Source organism: Lithobates pipiens, unplaced genomic scaffold (genome assembly GCF_037356315.1).
Source record: "Lithobates pipiens isolate NorthernLeopardFrog02 unplaced genomic scaffold, aLitPip1_a1.2 Scaffold_18, whole genome shotgun sequence".
NCBI classification, from domain to species: Eukaryota; Metazoa; Chordata; class Amphibia; order Anura; family Ranidae; genus Lithobates; species Lithobates pipiens.
In genome coordinates this window covers 484,412,856-484,438,741 of record NW_027507758.1, presented here as the reverse complement: position 1 = coordinate 484,438,741, position 25,886 = coordinate 484,412,856, and the positions used below count along the sequence as shown (strand labels likewise).

The window sequence follows — 25,886 nt, the reverse complement described above, 5'->3', positions numbered from 1 at the left end:
GTATGTTAACCACTGTATATCAGTGTCACTACTTATTCCAACTGCCTTGTCAAGTGATAATAGCAACTTGTATGGCAACCACTGTATGTGATTCATTAAACATTTTATTAACCCAACAATTATTGATTTGTAACCATGTGCTTCATTTAAAGTCCCAACCCCCCTTGTTGCTCACTTGCTTGTTTATAGTCACATTGACAGTTATGGAAATACATGACCTTACCAGGCCGTAATTTATCTCAAAGTCCCAACCCCCCCCCCCTTTTTTTGCTCTTCACAACTGCAAACCTACCAAGACATGGCCGTCCACCTAAACTGACAGGCCAGTCAATGAGAGCATTAATCAGAAAAGCAGCCAAGAGGCCCATGGTAACTCTGGAGGAGCTGCAGAGAGCCACAACTCAGGTGGGAGAATCTGTCCACAGCACAACTATTAGTCGTGCTCTCCACAAATCTAACCTTTATGGAAGAGTGGCAAGAAGAAAGCCATTGTTGAAAGAAAGCATAAGAATTCCCGTTTGCGAGAAGCCATGTGACCAAAATTGAACTTTTTGGCCTAAAAGCAAAACACTATGTGTGGCAGAAAACTAAGCCCTTGTACACACGGTTGGAAATTCCAACCAAAAAATCCGTCTGATTTTTTCCAACGGATTTTGTCCGAAACTGGTGTTGCATACATGCGGTCGGACAAAGTTGTCGGAAAATAAGATAATTCGAAACATGATGGTGTTCGTTCGTTCTGACAGGACTACGTTCAGCCTAGTAGCCAATAGCTTTGCTCTGGTACTTTGATCTGAGCATGCGTGGCACTTTGTCCGATCGGAATTGTCTACAAACGATCGGAAAAAGTCAGATCGGATTTTGTTGTCGGAAAATTTGAGATCCTGCTCTCAAATTTTTTCCATCGGAATTACCGACGGAAAAAGTCTGATAGAGCCCACACACGATCAGATTTTCCGACAATATAATCTGATCGGACCGTTTCCGTTGGAATTTCCGACCATGTGTGCAAGGGCTAACACTGCACATCACCCTGAACACACCACCCCCACCATGAAACATAGTGATGGCAGCATCATGTTGTGGGGATGCTTTTCTTCAGCAGGGACAGGGAAGCTGATCAGAGTTGGTGGGAAGATGGATGAGTCAAAAACAGGGCAATCTTAGAAGAAAACTGATAGAGTCTGCAAAAGACTTGAGACTGGGGTGGAGGTTCACCTTCCAGCAGGTCAATGACCCTAAACATACAGCCAAAGCTACAATGGAATGGTTTATATCAAAGCATATTCATGTGTTAGAATGGCCCAGTCAAAGTCCAGACCTAAATCCAATTGAGAATCTGTGGCAAGACTTGAAAATTGCTGTTCGCAGATGCTCTCCATCCAATCTGATAGAGCTTGAGCTATCTTGCAAAGAAGAATGGGCAAAAATGTCCTTCTCTAGATGTGCAAAGCTGGTAGAGACATCCACAAAAATACTTGCAACTGTAATTGCAGTGAAAGGTGGTTCTACAAAGTATTGATTTAGGGGGGCTGAATACAAATACACGCCACACTTTTCACACATTTATTTGTAAAAAATTTGAAAAACCATTTATCATTTTCTTTCCACGTCACAATTATGTGCCACTTTGTGTTGGTCTATCACATACAATCCCAATAAAATATGTTTACGTTTTTGGTTGTAATATGACAGAATGTGGAAAATTTCAAGGGCTATGAAAATACTTTTTCAAGGCACTGTATATTGTTTGCATTCTTCTAATAAAATTTCATTTAACATAAATTTAGCTTTAGTCATAGCCTTTTGACTAAAATGCCATTTTAGTTTTAGTTGTATTTTAGTCACCTGAATTTTTTTAATTTTAGTCGTATTGTAGTCTAATAAAATCTCATAGTAAACTAAAATTGAATGGGTTTATTTAAAATGTAATGCATTATATAAGCATTTCTCTAGAATTTCCAAACTCATTATATACTCCTGGAGTAAAAAATCTAATAACACTGATTGGCTGTAATAGATACATTACACATGCACCCCACAATAATGGCCACATCTAAAAGTCCTAGTGAGGGTTCAATCTGCCATCCCAACAATAAGCATATAACAACTGCATTTTTTTGTGTTGTGGAGTATATGTTAGAGCATTTTTGAAATACAACCCTAGCGCAGAAAGTCAAACAGGCCACATTTAAAAAGAAAACAAGCCAAAATATGTGATATATATAAGCTGAATACTGGAATAATCATGTGTAAATGAGGTCAAGCCTTGAATGAGCAGCTATGCAGATGTCTGGAGAGAAATAACTGATTGTGATCTTATAAAACAATGATTTAGCTAATGAGCTGCTGCCTGTTCAGAGAGGGGGGTGTCAGTGATATGGGGGACTCTGCACTCGCCCCATACACACTATCAGATTTTCTGCTGATTTTTATCTTCAGATTTACCAAAACCATGTAGTAGAAGGGCCACACATTGAAACTCCTAAGGTTTGAGCTCATATTATATGGTTTTGGTAAGTCTGAAGGAAAAAATCAGCAGAAAATCTGATAGTGTGTATGGGGCTTACACAATGCAGACACTGCCAGCTGATGACACAGGCAGGTGACTCTCCCTCATGCACACAAGTAATATGTACAACACCCACACACATGTACTGCAGATAGCAGGCCAAATAAAATGTGATGCAAGGTTAAATCTGACAGAAAGAAATGGTTACAGGGCAAAACAAATACAGCCTAACATGCAAACGTTTTTAAAGAGGTTGTGCTGGTATCCAAAGCAAGACTGGTTGTATTAGAGGCAGTTTCCGCTGTTGAGTTTTTTAAAAGACATATTGGAGGTTATTTACAAAAGAAAAATCTATTTTGCACTACAAGTGCAAACTACAAGTGCAAAGTGCACTTGAAATTGCTCTGAAAGTACACTTGGAAGTAAAGTCGCTGTAGATCCGAGGGGGACATGCAAGGAAGATAAAAAACAGCATTTTAGATTGCACATGATTGGATGATTAAATCAGCAGAGCTTCCACTCATTTCAGATCTACCCCTTAGATTTACAGTGACTGCACTTCCAAGTGTACTTTCAGTGCAATTTCAGGTGCACTTTGCAATAGTTGTTTGCACTTGTAGTGCAAAGTGGATTTGCCTTTCGTAAATAACCTCCATTGCATGTACTTTACTTCTGGTTTGCTCCAGGTTTACATATACTTTTCTTCTGGTTTGCTTTCAATTTGCTCACTGGGCCAATGAAAACTGGGGGTTATTTACAAAAGGCAAATCCACTTTGCATTACAAGTGCACTTGGAAGTGCAGTCGCTGTAGATCTGAGGGGGACATGCAAGGAAGATAAAAAACAGCATTTTAGCTTGCACATGATTGGATGATAAAATCATCATAAAAACTTCTGCCCACATGCCCAGTTTCGAGAATTGCTCTTCTTCAGGGTAAATCAAATGGACCTTACTATTCAAAGTGAAGTCCCATATACACTATCAGATTTTCTGCTGATTTTTGTCTTCAGATTTACCAAAACCATATAGTGCGAGGGCCTGCCTGATTGCTTACAAATTGAAACTCCTAAGGTTTGACCTCATATTATATGGTTTTGGTAAATCTGAAGAGAAAAATCAGCAGAAAATCTGATAGTGTGTATGGGGGGCTTAAAAGAACACAAAGTAAAAGAACGTAAAAGGAAAAGAACATAAAGTAAAAGAACACAAAGTAAAAGAACGTAAAGGAAAAGAACGTAAAGTAAAAGAACGTAAAGTAAAAGAACACAAAGTAAAAGAACACAAAGTAAAAGAATGATGTAATATTACATAAATAAGTGTCAGCACTGATGTTAGCCACTGATTGTACTGTAAGGGGGGAATGAACGTAGGTGTGTTACCTAACACAGCAGCGGTCATACATTGTACACACTTCATTATCATTCATTGATTTTTGCAGTACAAATGGTCTATTTTTTTCTCAGAGTTCAGTATTACCAAAATAACATGAATATTAGAAGGATACCTGCACTTCAGCACTGTTGTTACCTTACAATCATCTTAGGCCATTTTGGGTTCACACATTACATTTTAAAAATAACTCCCTCGAAAATGACTGCATTAAGAGTAACAGGTTGTCACCTATGTTCAAAATGCTTGCCTGTGGCAGTAAATTAAAAAATGTACTAATATAAAGATTTTTTGTTTATTTACAGAGAGTACATTTTGAGACAGTATATATCAAAGGATATTGAAGGGTCCACCAATTATCTTCCTAACCTCAAGTAACCTGAACCCTGTGAGGTAATCAATGATCCACAGACGCGTTTCTCATCTTTCACCAGCCTCCTGCGTCATTGAGGCAGATGTTACCATACAGCTCACCAGCCGCACACCAACCCGCATGTTATATGACAATTAACATTTCACTCAGACCGTCCTTTTTATTACAATTCCAAGAGTGATCTGGAGCTTTCTGCATTAGGTCAAATACCACCGTGTGATCTTTCTGTATTATTGACTCCAAGTGCAAATCCAGGCACCTAGGATACAGATCAATCAGTGGACTGCTAATGCTATCCAGTAAGCTCTACAAATGTGCTAAAGACAGAAATTAATTTCAACTTATCTGAATCGGAACATTGTATAATCAGTTGTAGATGGATTTCACAGAACTCCATACATGCGGGGTGGGTCTGCTTCCTGTAAAGTCTGCTGTTCAGATTCGCCTTGCTCCAACTGATAAATCACAAATTTGATTCAGATTTCAATGTAAAGCTGGATACACACTATACAATTTTCTGTAGATTTTTTCCTTCAGATTTACCAAAACCATATAATATGAGGTCAAACCTTAATGCCGCGTACACACGAGTGGAATGTCCAACAGAAAAAGTCAGATGGAATCTTTTCCGATCGTGTGTATGCCTTATCTGACTTTTTTTTTTTAAACTTCTGACGGACCTAGAAATTAAACATGTTTTAAATTTTTTCAGACAGAACCAATTCCAAAAACCGCTCCTCTGTATGCTGTTCCGACAGACCAAAAACGACGCATGCTCTGAAGCAAGTACAAGACAGAAACTATTGGCTACTGGCTATTGAACGTCTTTTTTCTAGTCCCGTCATACGTGTTGTACGTCACTGCGTTCTTGATGATCGGACTTTGGTGTGATCGTGTGTAGGCAAGACGGATTCAGGGGAACTCCATCGGAAAAACCTTCAGAGTTTATTCCGACAGGAAAACCGATGTGTACATGGCATGAGAGTTTCAATTTGTATGAAATCAGGTAGGCCATTAGACTGCATGATTTTGGTAAATCTAAAGGAAATCAGACAACAAAAGTTGTATAGTGTGTATGGGGTCTAAAGCCTTGTACACACGGTCAGATTATTGGACGAATTTTCATCAGTTTTTTGTTTGATGCTAGTCGCAAAATCGAAAGTGAAGAGGGTACTACCCATCAGAAATTTTTCTGACAACAGAATTCAACGTCAGAAGTGATGTGTTCTTTCATTTCAGAGCATGCCTAGTCTTGCTCTTCAGATATATTTTTTGTCAGAAAAATTGGACATTGTGGTCACATTAGACAACAATTTTCAAGCCTGCACATCCAGTTTTTGTCTGATGAAAATTTGTAATCGGCTGTCAAAAGCAGCATACTAACGATGATCGTTCATTGGACGAAATTTATCTTCAGATTTTCTGACCGTGTGTACGGGCCTTTAATCTAACTGGAGTCTTTAAGCGCTTCAGCCCCGGAAGATTTTACCCCCTTCCTGACCAGAGCACTTTTTGTGATTGGGCACTGCGTCGCTTTAACTGACAATTGTGCGGTCGTGAGACCCAAACAAAATTGACCTCCTTTTTTTTCCCACAAATAGAGCTTTCTTTTGGTGGTATTTGATCTCCTCTGCGGTTTTTATTTTTTGTTTACACACACAGATCCTGGTTCTCGGTGTGCCCCGAGCGATCGCGGGAGCCAGGCGGTGATCGCGAACGCTGGGCACTTGCATCAGGTCCATGGGTGAGCAGGTGGCGCGTGTGCTCCTCCGTTAGGGTGCACACACCCCCTAATGGGCGAATATGTTGCAGACGTAACATGACGGAGATTCGCGCAGCCGAGCTGGTCGGCAAGCGGTTAATAATCACTCATGTTTTAAAGCTGAACTCCAAGCAAATAGCTAAATACACAACCGAATTACATATATGAAACATTTTTATCTGACAGAGGATGTTTAATTCTGTGCATCCAGTATGGTGGTCTAGGCACCCCTGGAAAACAGCACAGCTGGGTCCTTAACCTCCACTGCATCACCGATACAAAAAATACAGTCACTTCCAGCGCTAACAGATGTCAGATAAAATGGTGTGAAAGGTATATATGGTATCCAAAACTAAGTGGATGCTGCCTTCCTCAGATGGGGTAATCCGAAAAGAACTACAAGAAAAACAGAAATGAAAGGTGCGCACACCTAGTGCATTACCAGAGATAATTTAATAATAAGAAATTTTTGGATAAAAGTGGGTACTCACAAAATGCAACTGACAAAAGGCCATAAACACAGTGCATGGACATGTACAGAACATGGGGTACAGCTAATGCTTTTTTCGGGGTCGCATCCCCTTCCTCAGCGCTAGGCTCGACAAAGGGCCATAAACACAGTGCATGGACATGCACAGAACACGGGGTACAGCTAACGCGTTTCGGGAGGCGCACCCCCTTCCTCAGAGCTAGCTGAATGTAGCTAGCTCTAAGGAAGTGGATGTGCCCCTGAAATGCGTTAGCTGTACCCCGTGATCTGTGCACGTCCATGCACTGTGTTTATGGCCTTTTGTCAGTTGCATTTTGTGAGTACCCAATTTTATATAAAAATTTCTTATTATTAAATTATCTTTGGTAATGCACTAGGTGTGCTCGCCTTCCATTTCTGTCTTTCTTGTAGTTCCACTGCATCACCAGCACAGCTTGAGAAAGAATACCCCCAACCTGCTAAATGGGCAGTGATGAAGTGATACATCATAACTTTGCGTACTTCAGACCTCTTTCACACCGGAGGTGTTTTTAAGGCGCTTTAGAGCTAAAAATAGCCTGAAAAAAGCCTCAGCTGCAAACCCAGTGTGAAAGCCAGAGTGCTTTTACACTGGGGCACTGCGCTGGCACGGCGTCACAAAAAGTCCTACAAGCAGCTTCTTTGCAGTGCTATAGGAGAGGGGTATTCACTGCTCCTATAGCGCCCCTGCTCATTGAAATCAATGAGCAGCGTTGCCATACCGCTGCTGCAGCAGCATTTTGCAGGCAGTTTTAACTCTTTTTTGCCCTCTAGCGGCCGAATAGCACCCCTAAAACGATGGTATAGCGGCACTAAAAATAGCGCCGCTATATCGCTGACGCCCAGGTGCTTTCAATGTGAAAGGGCTCTTATTAGCACATATTCACTACAGCAGAATCTGATGTGCTCCTAGGGCTGCTCCTCCCTCTCCCAGTCTGAGCACTTCTGTGTAGGGAACTACATGAGGTCGATATAAAGATGAATGGAGGGACCCAGGAGGCTGATTTTAAGACCACTTCAAGTAGCTGCACCGGCTTCACCGAGGTATCAATTCACAGCTAATACACAGCTACATGAATTTATGTTTTTATTTCTTATTGTATAAGGCTTTCTATATGCGAGAGGCTGCAAAAAGCCTATAGTGTATATGCTATAGCATATAAAGCTGAATCCCTGGGCATGAACGCTGTGCTTCAAACACCCATATTCATTTTTTAGGACCAATGTCAAAAAGTCTTTCTTCCCTTCAGAATTGCTTCTCTTCCCATACAAGTCAATGGGAATGCAAAAGCATATGACGCAGGTCAAATGCACATGCAGTAAATTCTTAATGAGCTTAGAAGCATTTCAAATTGATGATAAAAGCCTGCTGCATTTTGCCTACTGAAGCCTATTGACATAGGCCATTTATTTGTAGGAAGTGTACCATCATATTATCCATAACACGTGGCACGTTTGATGCATAATAGATTGCTTTTGTTTTATAATTGGAATGCTCCAGTAATGATCAACAACAAGTGTTAGGTTAAAGGGTTACTAAACCCTGGTTCTATTTTTTTGTTTTTTTAACCACTTCAATACAAGGCATTTTCACCCCCTTCCTGCCCAAGCCAATTTTCAGCTTTTGTCTCTTTTTGAATGACAATTGCGCAGTCATGCTACACTTACCCAAATTAAATTTGCATCATTTTTTCCCCACCAATAGAGCTTTCTTTTGGTGGTATTTGATAATCTCTGCATTTTTTATTTTTTGCTCTATAAACAAAAGAAGGGCGACAAGTTTGAAAAAAAAACACAATTATTATTACTTTTTGCTATAATAAATATCACAATTTTTTATTTATTTTTTTATGTTTCCTCAGTTTTGGGCAAAATATATTCTTCTCTTCTCTTCTTCTCTTGTATTCTCGAGCAATGGGGGACACACATGCCGCATTTTCGCAATTTTTTCACTATTTTCGCTATTTTCACACTAACCATCCTCCCCGCCAATCAGGAGGCAGGGCGTCAGACCTGTTTCCTGATTGGCCAACATGCCAGGCCACCCTATTGGATGCCTGGTGCTTAGGAAGAGGAGTGGAGGAGACACACGCTGGAACGGAGGTCGCTGTCGCTCTGGGGCATTGGAGAGGAGCTGCTGTGGTGCTGCGGTATGGCCCCTCGGCTCTGTCAGAGCTGCGCGCATGGGTGGGGGGGTTGGGGGTACTGCCAGAGCCATGTCGGTGGGCTCAAGTGGCTGCATATATTGGGCACAAGTGGCTGCATTTGATGGGCACAGGTGGCTGCATATGATGGGCACAGGTGGCTGCATATGATGGGCACAGGTGGCTGCATATGGTGGGCACAACTGGCTGCATATGATAGCCACAAGTGGTGGCATTTAATGGGCACAGGTGGCTGCATATGATGGGCACAAGCGGCTGCATATGATGGGCACAGGTGGCTGCATATGATGGGCAAAAGTGGCTGCATATACTGGGCAAAATTGGATGCATTTGACGGGCACAAGTGGCTGCATATGATGGGCACAGTGGCTGTGTTTGATGGGCACAATGGCTGCATATGATGGGCACAGTGGCTTCATTTGATGGGCACAATGGTTGCATTTGTTGGGCACAGTGAGGCTGCAATTGATGGGGGGAGGGGTTCAGTATTTTTCAGTTCGTTTGCTCCCCCCAACAATTTTGAGCACCAGCTGTCACTGCTGTAGACATCACTCTGGCCTAGTCTGGAATGGCGGTAGAGGTGGGGCTAAAAATGAAATACATTTTAGAAAATAGATAGAAAAAGTCCCCCCCCCCTGCAATTCTGCTTTTGGGGAGGAGTGTTAAAGTAGAACTGACTGCTTTTTGGGAGTTTACTTTCCCTTTAAGTAGGGACAACTTGGGGGGTACAATTGCAGTTCAACTGCCTATTATTGCCACCCCAACCACAAGTATAAAGAAGCCCTTACTGCAGTGTTTGCATGCAACATTTTTCCAACAGGCTTGAAATCATTTGCCTGCAAATAACACATCTGGAAAAATTGAAATCAGAAGAGAAAAGTGAGCTATGATTTTACTATTATCAGTTCTTCAAGTCAGAAAAAAGAAAACGTTTCCACCGCATAATTTGAGAAACAGGTAATTATCAGGTCTTTCTTAATGAATGATCTCCCTGTGTGTGTGGCCATCATTAAGGAAATTATATAGTAGCAAAACATTTCCCATTCTACCCCCACATTGCAGTATCCTATCCGCTGTGTTACATTTCTGGCAGGTTTCTTTCATGTGTGAGTCATTATTTAATTCAACCTTTATGCTGCCTTTGTGCTCTCAGGCCCAAGTGCATTGCTTTGCATTTTTATTGCCCATCTGACTAATTTGGCTGACCTAGGAGTGAACATAAATGCTTCAATTAGTTCATTAAACAGAAAAGTGGGCTTTTGAAATTTTAAGGACTGTTTCCGTGATTGGATTTCTACAATTTCTGTTAGACGCCGTCTTATTTATGTCATACATATTGTGCTACAGAACAAATTACATCCAGGGATGAGAAATCAGCACGGAACAGCTAAAAATATCCTCTTTACGTTTGTCCATTTAGCCATGATTGGTGAGATGATGGGCATGGTCATTTTCAGCCATGCATTACAGCAGAACACATAGTACCACTGTCGGGTACATTAGCCAAGATTATGATTGGTCATACACATTAGTTGGGAGTCATATACTGAGAATTGTTTCAACTAACAAATATCTTTTTCTTTCCAATACACACAGCCAGGTGTGCTTGTATCGTATGAGCATGGACATAAGCCCCAAATTATGACAGCACGACATGGATTTCTAAAGCAGCCACAGCAAAACTTTTATGTTCCTACAAACAACCATTTCATAAATAATAGGAAACAAAAAACTGCAATAACATAAATAACATAATTATCAGTAACTGTTCCCAGAAGTCCTCATTGGATGCCCATAAAGGTTGCTTTCACGCTGAGGCACTTTACAGGCGCTATAGCGCTAAAAGTAGCACCTATAAAGAGCCTCTCCTCTCACTCCAGTGTGAGAGCCCGAGGGCTTTCACACTGGAGCAGTACACTAGCAGGACGCCAAAAAAAGTCCTGCAATCCGCATCTTTGAGGCACTGTAGGAGCGGTAAAAACTATGGTAAAGCGACCACTAAAAATAGCGCCACCTTACCGCAGACGCCCCAGTGTGAAAGTAGCCAAAGGCTTATCCACCTGACTGCCAGGCCAATTCTGAAACTTTTACATATATGTACAAATCTACATTGTTTTGCTGGAAAATTACTTAGAAGTGGAACCCCCAAATATTAAATATTTTGTTTAAGCAGAGACCCTGGAGAAAAAAATGGTAGGTGTTGCAGTTTCTTATGTCGAGCGGTATTTGCGCAGCAGTTTTTTAAACTCTGTTTTTTTTTTGTAAAAAATACACTTTAATTAATTTTATTGCACAGAAACACGATAGAATGTTTTGGTAAAATATAAAATATGAAGTTACAGTGAGTAAATAGATACCAAGAATATCACACTTTAAAATTAGGTATTCCTGTGAAATGGCGCTAAACTATGGTACCTAAAAATCTCCATAGGTGATGCTTTAAAAGCCTGCGCTCCTCCACCTTCCATTTGAGGATGCCTCACAGATGCTCAATAGGGTTTAGGTCTGAAGACATGCTTGGCCAGTCCATCACCTTTACCCTCAGCTTCTTTAGCAAGGCAGTGGTTATCTTGGAGGTATGTTTGGGGTCATTATCATGTTGGAATCCTGCCTGAAGGGAGGGGATCATGCTCTGCTTCATTATGTCACAGTACATGTTGGCAATCATGGTTCCCTCAATGAACTGTAGCTCCCCAGTGCCGGCAGCACTCATGCAGACCCAGACCACGACACTCCCACCACCATGCTTGACTGTAGGCAAGACACACTTGTCTTCATACTCCTCACCTGGTTGCCGCCACACACGCTTGACACCATCTGAACCAAATAAGTTTATCTTGGTCTCATAAGACCACAGGACATGGTTCCAGTAATCCATGTCCTTAGTCTGCTTGTCTTCAGCAAACTGTTTGCGGGCTTTCTTGTGCATCATCTTTAGAAGAGGCTTCCTTCTGTGATGACAGCCATGCAGACTATATTGTTTTCAGGGTCTAGGAAATCTTCTTATAGCCTAAGCCATCTTTATGTAGAGCAACAATTCTTTTTGTTCCAGATCCTCAGAGAGTTCTTTACCATGAGGTGCCAAGTTGAATTTCCAGTGACCAGTATGAGAAAGTGAGAGCGATAACACTATCACATGACAACAGGGAGGGGAAATGGCTAATTGGGCCCCAATTTGCACATTTTCAATTAGGAGTGTACTCACTTTTGTTGCCATGGGTTTAGACATTAATAGCTGTGTGTTGAGTTATTTTGAGGGGACAGCAAATTTACACTGTTATACAAGCTGTACACTCACTACTTGTAGCAAAGTGTAATTTCTCCAGTGTACTCACTGTAAATTTCCATATGTATAGCTTTAAAGTCTTGTGACAGAAATATTTATGTCCCCTTGTTGTTGTCGTCTCGTATGCACTATACTAGATAGTTTGGTCAGTGACACAATGTGCATGTGTAGTGGTTACCTTGCTTTATGTTAGTAGGCGAACCTGTTTATTCCAATAGAGTTTATATGCAGCTCCTGTTATTCTAGTCAGCCCTGTCCCTTCTAGTCTGGGATTCTATAGCTAGTCAGCTCACTCCTCGGTAACCAGCATAGGCAAAAGTCAGATTAGACATCCCACTTAGGGATGTTAGGTAGTTAGAGGTCTGATTGCATGGCAGATTATAAAATATTAGGGGGCTAAGAAGCAAAGTAGATAGGCTGATTCTGATTTCCACATCACGGTTTCAGCAAAAAAGAATGGAGGACCTCCCCATCATCGATGAGTCTGTCTTAGACACCAAGGCAGACTCATCCTCGGGGGCCCCCTGCAATTGTTTTTTGTGGCAAAATTCATCTGAATGTATCTTTAATAATAATTATATTCATCCGGGTATATGTGCGCAATTCCACCAGGACTCCTGTCTGCCCCTTTGCTGATGTTATTTGTTTATACATTGAATGAATATTCTAGTATTGATATTTTATTATGTGAAGCTTGTATTGCCATACTAGTGTGCATCTACAGTGGTGTGAAAAAGTGTTTGCCCCCTTCCTCATTTCCTGTTCCTTTGCATGTTTGTCACACTTAAGTGTTTCGGAACATCAAACCAATTTAAACAATAGTCAAGGACAACACAAGTAAACACAAAATGCAATTTGTAAATGAAGGTGTTTATTATTAAAGGTGAAAAAAAATCCAAACCATCATGGCCCTGTGTGAAAAAGTGATTGCCCCCTAAACCTAATAACTGGTTGGGCCACCCTTAGCAGCAACAACTGCAACCAAGCGTTTGCGATAATGTGCAATGAGGCTTTTACAGCGTCCTGGAGGAATTTTGGCCCACTCATCTTTGCAGAATTGTCCTAATTCAGTTACATTAGAGGGTTTTCGAGCATGAACGGCCTTTTTAAGGTCATACCACAACATCTCAATAGGATTCAGGTCAGGACTTTGGCTAGGCCACTCCAAAGTCTTCATTTTGTTTTTCTTCAGCCATTCGGTGGTGGACTTGCTGGTGTGTTTAGGATCATTGTCCTGCTGCAGAACCCAAGTTCGTTTCAGCTTGAGTACACGAACAGATGGTCGGACATTCTCCTTCAGGATCTCTTGGTAGACAGCAGAATTCATAGTTCCTTTTATCACGGCAAGTCTTCCAGGTCCTAAAGCAGCAAAACAGCCCCAGACCATCACACTACCACCACCATATTTTACTGTTGGTATAATGTTCTTTTTATGAAATGCAGTGTTCCTTCTACGCCAGATATACTTGGACACACACCTTCCAAAGAGTTCCACTTTTGTCTCATCGGTCCACAGAATGTTGTCCCAAAAGTCTTGGGGGTCATCAAGATGTGTTGTGGAGAAATTGAGACGAGCTTTGATGTTCTTTTTGCTCAGCAGTGGTTTTCTCCTTGGAACTCTGCCATGCAGGCCATTTTTGCCCAGTCTTTTCCTGATGGTGGAGGCATGAACGCTGACCTTAACTGAGGCAAGTGAGGCCTGCAGTTCCTTGGACGTTGTTGTGGGGTCTTTTGTGACCTCTTGGATGAGTCGTCGCTGCGCTCTTGGGGTAATTTTGGGCGGCCGGCCACTCCTGGGAAGGTTCACCACTGTTCCATGTCTTCGCCATTTGTGGATAATGGCTCTTACTGTGGTTCGCTGGATTCCCAAAGCTTTGGAAATGGCTTTATAACCCTTTCCAGACTGATAGATCTCAATTACTTTCTTTCTCAATTGTTCCTGAATTTCTTTGGGTCTCGGCATGATGTGTAGCTTTTAAGGATCTTCTGGTGGACCTTACTGTGTCAAGCAGCTCCTATTTAAGTGATGCCTTGATTGTGAACAGGTGTGGCAATAATCAGGCCTGGGTGTGGCTAGAGAAATTGAACTCAGGTGTGGACAACCACAGTTATAGTATGTTTTAACAAGGGGGGCAATCACTTTTTCACACAGGGCCATGATGGTTTGGATTTTTTTTCACCTTTAATAATAAACACCTTCATTTACAAATTGCATTTTGTGTTTACTTGTGTTGTCCTTGACTATTGTTTAAATTGGTTTGATGTTCCGAAACACTTAAGTGTGACAAACATGCAAAGGAACAGGAAATGAGGAAGGGGGCAAACACTTTTTCACACCACTGTATATATCAATAGATAATGTTATATGCTGGCTGCAGCAGTTCCTCTTCTCCCAGTTACTTTGATTAGATTACTGGTTCAGTTCCCAGGATGGGTGGAGACACTGCCAACTTTATTAGCAAACCAACGCTTCCACTTAGCAAAGGTTTTGGTTCTCTTATTTACCTACAGGTTTAGTGCAATATCCTGTTTGGGGAGTGCCATTTCTCATAACCCCTCCAAAAGAGGGCTACACTACATACCACCCGTGATTCCTGGGGCAGCTTCAAATCACTAAAGTCACCACAACAACCATGACAGCCATGGCATTCTTCATGTTTTTCACTTTTTTTTTAAAGAAAAATCAGTGCCTAGACAAGGCCAACCAGTGCCCAGGTCAAAAAAGCCAAACTGCACCCCCTCAACCCATTTATTTATTTTCAAAACAGGATAACATGTATCATTTTACAATTACATACGTTTTACAAAGTCAACATCAAATTCACTGGCATATTTAAAAAATTAAGGGGGAGTGAGGAAGAATATCCCCTAATGTTGGTGGCCAGTGAAAGGAAGAATGCCCCTTTATGTTGGTGGTCAGTGTGAGAAAGAATGCCCCCTTATATTGGTGGGCAGTGTAAGGAAGAATGTCCCCTAATGTTGGTGGTCATTCTGAGGAAGAATGTCCCCATATATTCGTGGCCAGCAAGAGGAAGAATGTCCCTGTATTTTGGTGGTCAGTGTGAGGAAGAATGCCCCCTAATGTTGATAGTCAATGTGAGGAAGAATGTCCCCTTATGTTGGTGGTCAGTGTGAGGAAGAATGCCCCTTCATGTTGGTGGCCAGTATGAGGAAGAATGGCACAGTGCCCCCCTTCCCCATATGAACACACTGCATCTAGAGAAGCTGCCCTGCCTGCCCCCCACTCCCCTTATCCCAACCCTGATCATAATGAACAAATATGGACAGTGAAAACCGCTGGTGTTTTTTTAATTACCAATGTTTCTAACAAAAGACAAATGCACAGGTTGGGTGGAAAGTTTAGTGCAATATTGCAAGTTTAGCAGGTAAACTGCATCTATCTTCGGCAAATTTAGCATCATATCCCATATCTCAATGTATACTTTTTTGAGCAAATTTTGTAGATCTATTTTATGTTAGTGGCCAATGTGAGGAAGAGTGTCTCCTTATGTTGGTGGTCAGTGTGAGGAAGAATGCCCCCTAATGTTGATAGTCAGTGTGAGGAAGAATGTCCACTTATGTTGGTGGTCAGTGTGAGGAAAAATACCCCCTTATGTTAGTGTTCAGTAAGAGGAAAAATGCCCCCTTATGTTAGTGTTCAGTAAGAGGAAGAATGCCCCCTTATGTTGATAGTCAGGATGAGGAAGAATGTCCCCTAACGTTGGAGGTCAATGTGAGGAAGAACATCCCCTTATATTTGTGGTCAGTGTGAGGAAGACACCCACCCCACATACACACTGCATCTAGAGTAGCTGCCCTTCCTGCCCCATCCCTTGCCCCAACCCTGACCATAATATGTAAATATAGTCCATCCAATCCTCTGGTGTTGTTTAAATTATCAATTTTTCTGAAAACAACAAATGTACAGGTTGGATGTGTAGCCAGATGCCCCGAACACATACACACCCTCTGCTAGCAGCAGTAGTGAGCTGGTGGGCTATACAGATGGAGAGAAATGCAGCTTTTCTCCCCTCCCTCACTGCAGCTGAAAGGAGCAGCTCTGTGTGAGGTCAGAGAGGACTTACCATGCAGACACGGAGGATTCTGGGAAATGTAGTCCTAAACAGGTGCTGTACAATAAAAAAGAATAGCTGCAGAACTACAGCACCCACAATTGCCTGAATACAGGAGAAGAGACAACTGAGTTTTTCCCAGGTTAGTGTGTGTTGATCGGGGGAGAACAACTAATGCAGACCTGTCGCTGGGGTCTGTGCAGAACACCAGGCAGATAGTGTGGGAAAGCCAGTGTGAGTGGACTTGTGCTGTGCTTGTCTACATTGAGGACAGTGCCTGTGAGGACCAGAGCAAGAGACAGAGACACAGTGTGCTTCCACCTCAAACAGGACCTGATTGTGAGGTGCTAATCATGAGGACTTGAGGACTGAGATTGCTGGGCCGACTGACCACCAAGGGTATGGAACCAGACCTGTTGCATGTCAGGATTGGTGAGGGGAGTTACACAGTTTTATCCTATACCACCCACAGTTAATGCAATAGAGACTTATACTTACCTAACAGCCATTAGCCATCTTTTGCAAACAGCATTAAAGTGACAGCTACATGTGCACCACCTTACAGAAGGACCCCAATACTTTAGAATATACAGTATGTGTTCCAGCAAAGCAACTAATAATCATGAAGTAGGAGAAACATACGGCTAGATATAGACTGTCTTGATGCTGTCCCACCGCATGTGTGTACAGTAATAGTAGTCTCAGTCAGAAATCAAACATTAAACAAAGCTCAAACTAAAACCTGTAATTTCACAGTTAGGGCTTAGTTTGTGGCATGTGTTTGGACACAAAACACAGCAAAGGTTATGTCTGACCTGCTATGCCTTCCATAAGAACAGATCCCCATAGGTCCTGGAGCATCCAAAGAAATGCAAAGCAGGTAAAATATAGCCTCATAATTGTCGGAGCAGGCCTGACGGCATGGTTGCCAGTGACAGGCTGACAACAGATGTCTAGTCTTTCCATACTTTGATAAAGACTAGGGTTTTTATTACTATCTTGGTCAGCTCTAACAAAGCCCTGTACAGTAGTACAAACCTGACAGGTTTTAACCCTTCCTTACTCTATTTAAAAAAATAGCTAGGGAAACGCTTTAAACATAATAGCAATAAACTCATTCAGTTTCCCATCATTGACTCAAGCTTTAGAAGCCTATGCTGATGCATGCATCATTAATAAATTATAAATGAAGAATCTCTAACAGAGCAAAGAAACCAAGCTTATACAAGACAAGCAGATATTATTCAAACCTAGTAGAACCTTCTTGCCTTCATTTTTTTAGTTTTTTTTTTGTACATTTCTGATACAAATATCACAATTTGCTAATTGTTTAAAACTGAAGTAGGCTTTGTTAACTGTAACTGTATTCAGGGCCTTATTTGGCCTATTTTCCTTCTTAGTGTTGTTCTATTCTGTAACTAAATGTCGCAGCTGAGGATTCAATACATCAGTGGAAGAGGTTTGTCCAAACAAGACTGCACCACGTGGCTAAAAATGCCAGTCATTGTTCATTTAAACAATGGCCTTCTAGACAGGCTTAAGCTGGCCATACACCAGTTAAATGTCATTGTAAAAATAAATTCTGAATGTTTATGTGATTTTCTGATTGTTACCATTTGCTTTTGATCCTTTTCATTGGTAGTGATAAGAAAAATTTAAGGTGCAGGAAGGAAAATTTTCAACAACAAACAAAAATTCTAACAATGAATGTGGTTTTCGTTGGGGGAAAAGCATACTTATTGTAATGCACATGTGCATCCCAAAATCAAATGTAGAATTCAAACCAATGCCATGACTATTATATTCATTTTTGTAGGATTTTCATACAAAATTTATAGAGTCCATAATGACACTTTTGAATGCTCTGATCTTTCTTAATTTCCATATGAATATTCAAGCAACATTCTACTGGTTTATGAACAACTTAAGTTTAAAAATGTATTGAGTTAGTATGCAGAGAGTTGGACAAATGAGTGTGGATTTTAAAGAACAATTCCAGGTATGGATATTTTATACATAGTTACATTGGTCCGGCGTGAACCATTGTATCTATGTATTTACCATATCTGGCTGATCCCCCTGGAAGCTGGAAATCACTGAAGTAGACACCGCAACTACAGTGACCTCCACTTGCTTCATGCCAAGTGGCTGTACTTCCGCATGAACATAGGAGGTTGGCCACTTGGCATGGTCACCATTCACAGAAGGCTTTGCATTTTTTAAATGAATGCACAGCATTCTCTGATTGGACAGGGTGAAGAGTGTTACATTACTTCCCCACCTCTCAACGTCGTCCAGTCAGGGAATTTTTTGCATTTACTCAGAGAATGCATAGCATTGGCTGAATAGCACCTGCCAAGCAGCTGACCTCCTGTGTTCAGTAAGCATATGTGCAGGATCCACTGAAGTGTCAGTGTCTACCTCAGTGATTTATAGCTTCCAGGGCATCGACCAGGTATGGTATATACTGTACATAGTTACAGTGGTCCAAGCTGGTGCAATGTAACTAAGTATCAAACTCCCATGCCCGGAATTATTCTTTAAATGCTGAACATTCCAGTTTACTGACCCTCAGGACTTTTACGGAACCAGGAATCCTGCTCTTTGAATTACCATTTTATTAATGTAAGTCTTTCAAGCACACTGCTCCCTAGTTAGTTAAGTTAGTCCCAATTTAATCTTTGAAGTGTATGTAAAGGATTAGAACTGTCTGCTTTTTACTGCTCTCTTGGGGGATTCTTGCTCACTGTTGGTCCTGGTCTTGAAATGTTCTTATAGGGACATCTATTCTGGTGACAAATGTCTAAGCCCTTGTACACATGGTCGGACATTCCGACAACAAAATCTGATTTTTTCTGACGGATTTTGTCCGAAACTGCTGTTGCATACACACGGTCGGACAAAGTTGTCTGAAAATCCGATCGTTTGTAACGTGATAACGTTATTTAGTTACGACGGGACTACGTTCAGGCTAGTAGCCAATAGCTTTTGTCTAAGAATTTGATCTGAGCATGCGTGGCACTTTGTCCAATTGGAATTCTCTACAAACGATCGGATCATGTTGTCGGAAGATTTTAATATCCAGCTCTCAAACTTTGTTGGTCAGACATTCCAACGGAAAAAGTCAGATGAAGCCCACACATGGTCGGATTATCTGACAACGCGGTCCGATCGGACATTTTCCATCGGAATGTCTGACCGTGTGTAGAAGGGCTAAGAGGCAATATCCCTTTGCTCTTCAGAAACTGCACCTTACTTCCTGCTGTGTCTCTGGAATCTGGAAGTGAAGAAAAATTTCCATGGCAGGACAAAAAAACATGCAAAGATTAAAAAAATGTTTTGGATTTACATTCAGTTTAATAAAATGCTGCCAGTAAACCACAAAGGATTCCTGTCATGAAAAAATCCACAGACTGTCATTGCTGTCCTTCTTTTGAAATCCTACCTGCCTAGCAATCATGGTAATCTCCAATACTTTCTGGACCACTGACCTTGAATAAGCAGAGCTTTGGTTTCACTTGCAGCATACTGCCGGCACATAGATGACTCAGAAAGAATTGAATCCATAAGAATGGAATGGTAGCCAGGCAACTTGCAAAAGGACAGCAATGACATCAAAATATGTTTTTGTCAAGATATTGATCAATCAACCAATTTGCAGACAATTAAATGTTCCTTGTCGAGTACCACTCAACCACCAATAGATAATTAACCACTAACTTCACCTGAAAATTGTAGTAACTACGGACCTACCCTCACAGTGAACCCATGACTTGCCCAAACAGTGCAAAGCAACAGGTTCACTAATTTGCCAACCTATCTAGCTCCCTATATGCACCTTGGCTTTGCTGTACCATCAGCCCATTTGGCCAAAGGAAGAAAAAGAGAAAGGCATGTGTGAGCTCCATTTGGCATGGGAAGAATGGGAATGAGTCACATAAGCAAATGTACCAGGTATTGCCTTTGTTCCCTGCAGATACATGGAGTGGCAAGAGGAAATTTAGAATAAACTTCTGGAGAGGGTATTGTGCAAATATAGAACATTTTGTTTTTTTAGGTGCTACACAAAAAGAGGAAAAATTATAATAAATAGTTTTAAATATTTTTACTTATAATGTATCCTCTTTTTGTGTAGCACATAAAAAAAAACATTTCTCTATATTCGCACAATTTTCGAAATTTTGAGGGGTGTGGTGCTTGTGATTTTCAGACATCCAGCTTATTTCTTTCATTCTGGAGAGGGTAGAATTTAAGTGATTCTGTTGCTTTGCCCGGCCTTATTTTTATCAAAACTGTGTCATACATTTGCAATTCCAAGAGGCAATTGAATAAGAAAGGTATTCAACTTCTGATTTGTAATTGTAAGTACTACTGTATATTTTTAGGGAGTAGCCTGGGCTAATAGAGAAGCCTGTCACACATTGTTGTTGTTTTTTGGCCGGTGCATCATGCATGTACAACAATATATTTGCTCAGTTTATCTACAAAGGTAAAACTGCATTCCCATATCTGATACTGGCCTAATGGGTACAGGGCACTTCATGTTATTATATCACATCCCTACTCTTATCTTTGAAGCCAGTGAAACATCTCATATACCACACCACAAGATTTGTGTGCTGCCATTTTCTGCATTACCTTGAAGGCCTTAAAAGAAGAGCTCCACCCAAAAGGGCCTTCACTGCCAGTGTCCCTTAGTGGCAATGGTGGCGGCAGCACCCGATACCCATTTGAAAAATAGTCTCAGGTGAGGACACCACTGGATTGCTAGACAACTAAGTGCCCTAATATTAAAAGTCGGCAGCTACAGTATTTATAGCTGCTAACTTTAAATTTTTTTCTGAAGGAGCTCCTTTATAAAATGGGCAATGCCATCACTTAATGCGGAACTAAATCTTCCAATACTTTACAGCCAAGGAAGCTGCTATCTTAGCCTCTGTTTGATCCCTATTTGCTAGCATGCTGGTAATGTGATCAGTTATGACACCAGCCATTTCATGGCTTGATAATTTGCTTGAGAGCACAACCAACTATAACAGTTATCATTCACGTCATCCCTTGAATGGAACAGTTTTAGGAAATAGTTAAAGCAGATTTAAAACCTTTAAAGTGGTAGTAAAGGCTCGTTGTTTTTTTTTTAATAACAAACATGTCAAAGTTACCTGCTCTGTGCAGTATTTTTGCATAGAGCAACCCGGATCCTCCTCTTCTCGTATCCCCTCGGTGGTGCTCCAAGCCTCTGCCTTCTGCTGAGTGCCATGAGGGCACCCAAGCAGGTACTCTCCCAAGCCGCTGCTCTGCGTGTTCATTCACACACAGAGCCGTGGCTCAGCCTTGCCCCCTCTCTCTCCTCATTGGCACACTGGATGTGATTAATAGCACCAGGAGCCAATGGCTCCAGTAAGTGCTGGAGGGGAGAGAAGAGAGCCAAAGACTGACAGTCACAGCTCTCTGCTCAGAGTGGAGGGGGAGAACTGAGCGATCAGCAGTGTTCTCAGTTCTCACTGCAGAGACAGATGCAGCATCAATCCAATGGTGAGTAAAATTGTTATTTTTTTTTTTTTTTTTACAATCCCAAAATTCTCTATTAATGTCATGTTTTGAGAAACAGATACATTGATGGATTTAATTATGCTTTAAGGACCCAGCTTTAACTGCTTTAGTAATGCAACCAAACATAGTTAGAGATAGAACATGGAGGCTTGCCGTAATCAAATTAGTGTCCCCTGTTCTCAGAATATTTTTTCAAAAGTCAAATACTAGGACAAATGTTTTAAGGCAAGATGGAAGCATGTGGACTCTTCTAATTGGTAGATTTCCCTGGCCTGGAGCCATCCTGATCACTAAATAATACAGAGGTAAGTAAAATGGCCATTTCAAATTTTGTAGCTTTGACTTCACTGGAACGACTTACTGATCCTAGGATGGGTATACCCCAAACCTTCATCTTTGAAATATGGTCCTGTTTGTATTGCCCACAACAACTAATCAGATTCCTCCGTTCTTACAATTAAAAAACAACTTGGTGTCATTGGTGGTGATGGACAACCAAGATGGGTCTTAATTTATCAGAATATCTAACAACAGATCTGCCTGTGCTGCTTATAGCCACCAATCACATTCAATCTTGCCCTGTAAAATGGCAATCAGAATCTGAATGTTTGAACTGGATTGGCTCCTATGATGTAATACAGAAAGTTCCTATCTCATATTCGGATGAATGAGTCCTTTTTAGTATTTACAAATTAATTTCGGCCTTCAGCATGTTTCTGAAGGATATTTACTTATTTTATTTGAAGGATGCCTCGCCATTTACTAATTTAGATTTTATCCTAAGCCCAATCAGTTATTAAACATGGGCAGTGTTTATAAGGAAAGGGCGACATAAGCTACAATGTAATCCGTGACTGCTGTATACTGTATGGTGAATGCAGTAATGCATTTCTAAGCACAAAATGCACAGTCAGGCCTCAGAATTGATTCCTGTACATTTCATCCTACACAAGCCAAATATATCTAAACGGTCTCCACTTTCATCCGCTAAAGCGCCTGCATTTACCACCTGACCTTCAATAAAACCACAGAAAACGTGCTTATTTTTATACCTTGTAAAAATCCTTACCCCCCCCCCCCCCTTAAAACCACCACCATTGCTTGTGCCCTCCAAGAACATTTGAATATCCGAGTATGAGAACAATAGGCAAACTCCCCCCCTCTACTGACAATGTCAATCTTGGCTGCCTGACAAGCATATTGGCACACACAACCATGGCCATTACTATTGTGGGGGGCAGTGGGGAGTCATGCCTAAACACATACCAATTTTCAAAAAGTTGTCATTTGCAACTGGCTCTGCAGTGGTCGGGGGGTGAAGGTATTATATGGCACCTTACAATGTATTCTGCAAAATGACACCTTAGCTTACATACCGTACTACCTGTAGGTGACACATGTTTTAGTCATCTCCACAGTGAACACTAGATGCATCTAGCCAACAGGGCCTAGAACAGCCTTTCGCAACTGTTTTGCCCTTGAAATAAATTCAGGTCTCATAGAACCCCCACTAAAATGGATTGTCTGGGAGTCAGTGGGTAAAGAACCCCTTATGGTCAGTGGAAAGAATGCCCCCCTTACAGTGGTCATCAGAATTCCCCCCTTACAGTGGTTATCAAAATGCCTACCTTTACAGTGCCTGTCAGAATACCCATCTTTACAGTGGCCATCAGAATGCCTACTCTACAGTTGCTGTCAGAATACATATCCTTACTATGGCCATCAGAATGCCTAACCTTACAGTAGTTGTCAGAATGCCTACCCTTACAGTGCCCATAAGGATGCCTACCCTTACAGTACCCATCAGAACGCCTACCGTTACAGTGTCCATCAGAATGTCTACCCTTACAGATCCCATCAGAATGCCTATCTTTACAGTGGCTGTCAAAATGCCCATCCTTACAGTGGCTGTCGGAATGCCTATACCTTACAGACAGCTAAAAAGATCATTGGTGTCCTGCAGCTGGCACTTACAAGTGGTATTGGACCCAGAACTATTTTGGGCACCATCAAATGGGAGGTCAATCATCCAAAGCTCAAGGAACACCTAGTAATATCTGGAGGAACCCTAGGTTGAGAATGGTTGGTCTAGTGAATAATGCAGTCAGTCTGAACTCCAGCGGATTTGTTCCATAAGGGCTGGTTCACCACAATTTCTACTTTCCGGACGCGTTTCTGGATACGCGTTTTTGATGTGTTCCGGTGTGCTTTTGATGCATTCTGGGGCATTTTTTCCCTTCTTTTTTTTCTTCATCTGAATTTAAGCCATGTGTATTCCAGTGCGTTTTGGTGCATTTATTATGTGTTTTGCCATGTTCCATACGGAAAAATGCAATATGTTCTACTTCTGTTGAATGCATGGGAGCGCCATTGGTGTGAACTAGGGCCAATGGAATCCATGTTAAACCCTGTAAATGTTTTCTTTGATGCAGAATAAAAATGCACTGGACTGCATCTGGCGTGAACCAACCCTAAAGCATTGCAAGCAGCAACACACAGCATGTAGTAGCCACAACAACTAATCAGAAGCCATCTTGTATTGTTCTAGCCTTGGTACATTTTTTTTCATATAAGTGCCTGTATCCTTTACTGTGCCAGGAAATCAGTGGAGGCCAAACCATGTTTTTTTTTTTTTTTTTTCTGATAAACACTAATTATATCATACAGATGGCAGAATCTGCTAAGCAAAAGCCTTTCTTGCTAACTAAGTGCTGGTGCACATAGTAGGCACTGCAAGACCAATCCCTTTGTACCGTATACGAGAAATGGATTTCAGATTGTATTAATCAATAAAGCAGCCTATAGAGGAAAAATTCTCCAGAATCAGGATCTCTTTTTACAGAAATAATTTTAATTCACATGAAAAATGTTAAGCTTTTAACAAGCAACGAGATGACTTCATAAAAAGAAGGGACGTGGCAACTTACAACAGCCAATCAGATCCTACCTCTCGTTTCCCCCTATGTAGGCTAGAACATGAAACCTTGAATCTGATTGGATAAAAACATAGCAAATATATGTTCCAACTTTTAAAATATATGACCCAGTTGATTTTTATAATCCATATAGCCTTAAGTGAAAATAATCTGCACCATTAATGCAATTTTGCATGAAAAGCCCGTGCACAGTGTGCTGAAATTGTATGCCTTTGATTGTGTACTGCCTTTTTCCTTTTTTTTTTTAAACAAAACTTCAATACATTTCAGTAAAAGAAAGGCCGTGCATTGCATAAAGGCAGTATGTTTTCCAGCATATTAATCGTATTTAACCCACCAGCTCATTTAGTAAATAGCAATAGGAAAATATCAGATTTGTGTGTAGTGTATCGCCTTGGTGGCCAATATTGTATAATGATGATGTATATTTTGAGCATAGAACTGCAAGTGATTGCACTAGTACTCTAAATACAGGAAAACAAGCCTCCTCCTTGTTACCCCTTGATCCATTACACCCCTCCCTGGTGAACCTTCTAGCTGTGATCGCTGTGCCAGGAACCCACAGATATTCTATCCAGTTACCTCTCCCTGTGCTGCTTCATAAACACATTAGCTGCCAGAAACAGGATTTGCAAGCGCAATGGGCGGGCTGAATACCAGAGTTTGCATTGTCATGCCCCTTGTAGACCATTAATACCCCACCTTGCCCCCACCCAACCTTGCATAGAATACATCTATTCCCATTACAATGTCTGACCAGGTGTGACGCCACTATGTATTGTTACAAGTCCGAGCTCAGCAAAATATGGCGGGTGGGCAATGAGGTAAAATAAGAAGGAGGGGGGGGGGGGTATTTGTCATCTAGACAGTACAGTATAAACAAAATCGCACAACAGACACAAAAGACAAAATATCACACCCATCATTAAGCCTGAAGCTGTACAATAGCATTGCAAAACCCTACCTACAAAGAGGACACCTAGATGATTCAGGGGTATAAATGGAAAGATCCTTTACAGTGACCTGTAATGTGCTGTACACCATCCAGGGATATGTCAGTAACTGGCACACACTGATCTAATGCCCATCACACATACAAATAGACACATGCCTGGTTGACCTGCAGAAAGCCACCATCTATCTCTCATACCGGTGCCAATCCTATTTGCAAGGAACCTTAAGACCACTTAGCCACTGACAGCTTGGCTAGACAGAGAAAAAAACAGCAGCAGTTTGACAGATGCCTGCTTGCACATCTCAGGCCCCCCGCAGCTAGGAAAGGGTTAAAAACCTGGTGCAGGAATGTCCCATGGGATTGACAGAAGGGA

General features: G+C 41.3%; 1 protein-coding gene across 13 annotated transcripts in view; it reads right to left on the bottom strand.

The window, feature by feature from the left end:
• The window catches only part of KIF1A (kinesin family member 1A), a 220,684-nt gene that overhangs the window by 194,185 nt on the left and 613 nt on the right, over positions 1–25,886 (bottom strand). The gene's annotated exons all lie outside the window — the stretch shown is intronic.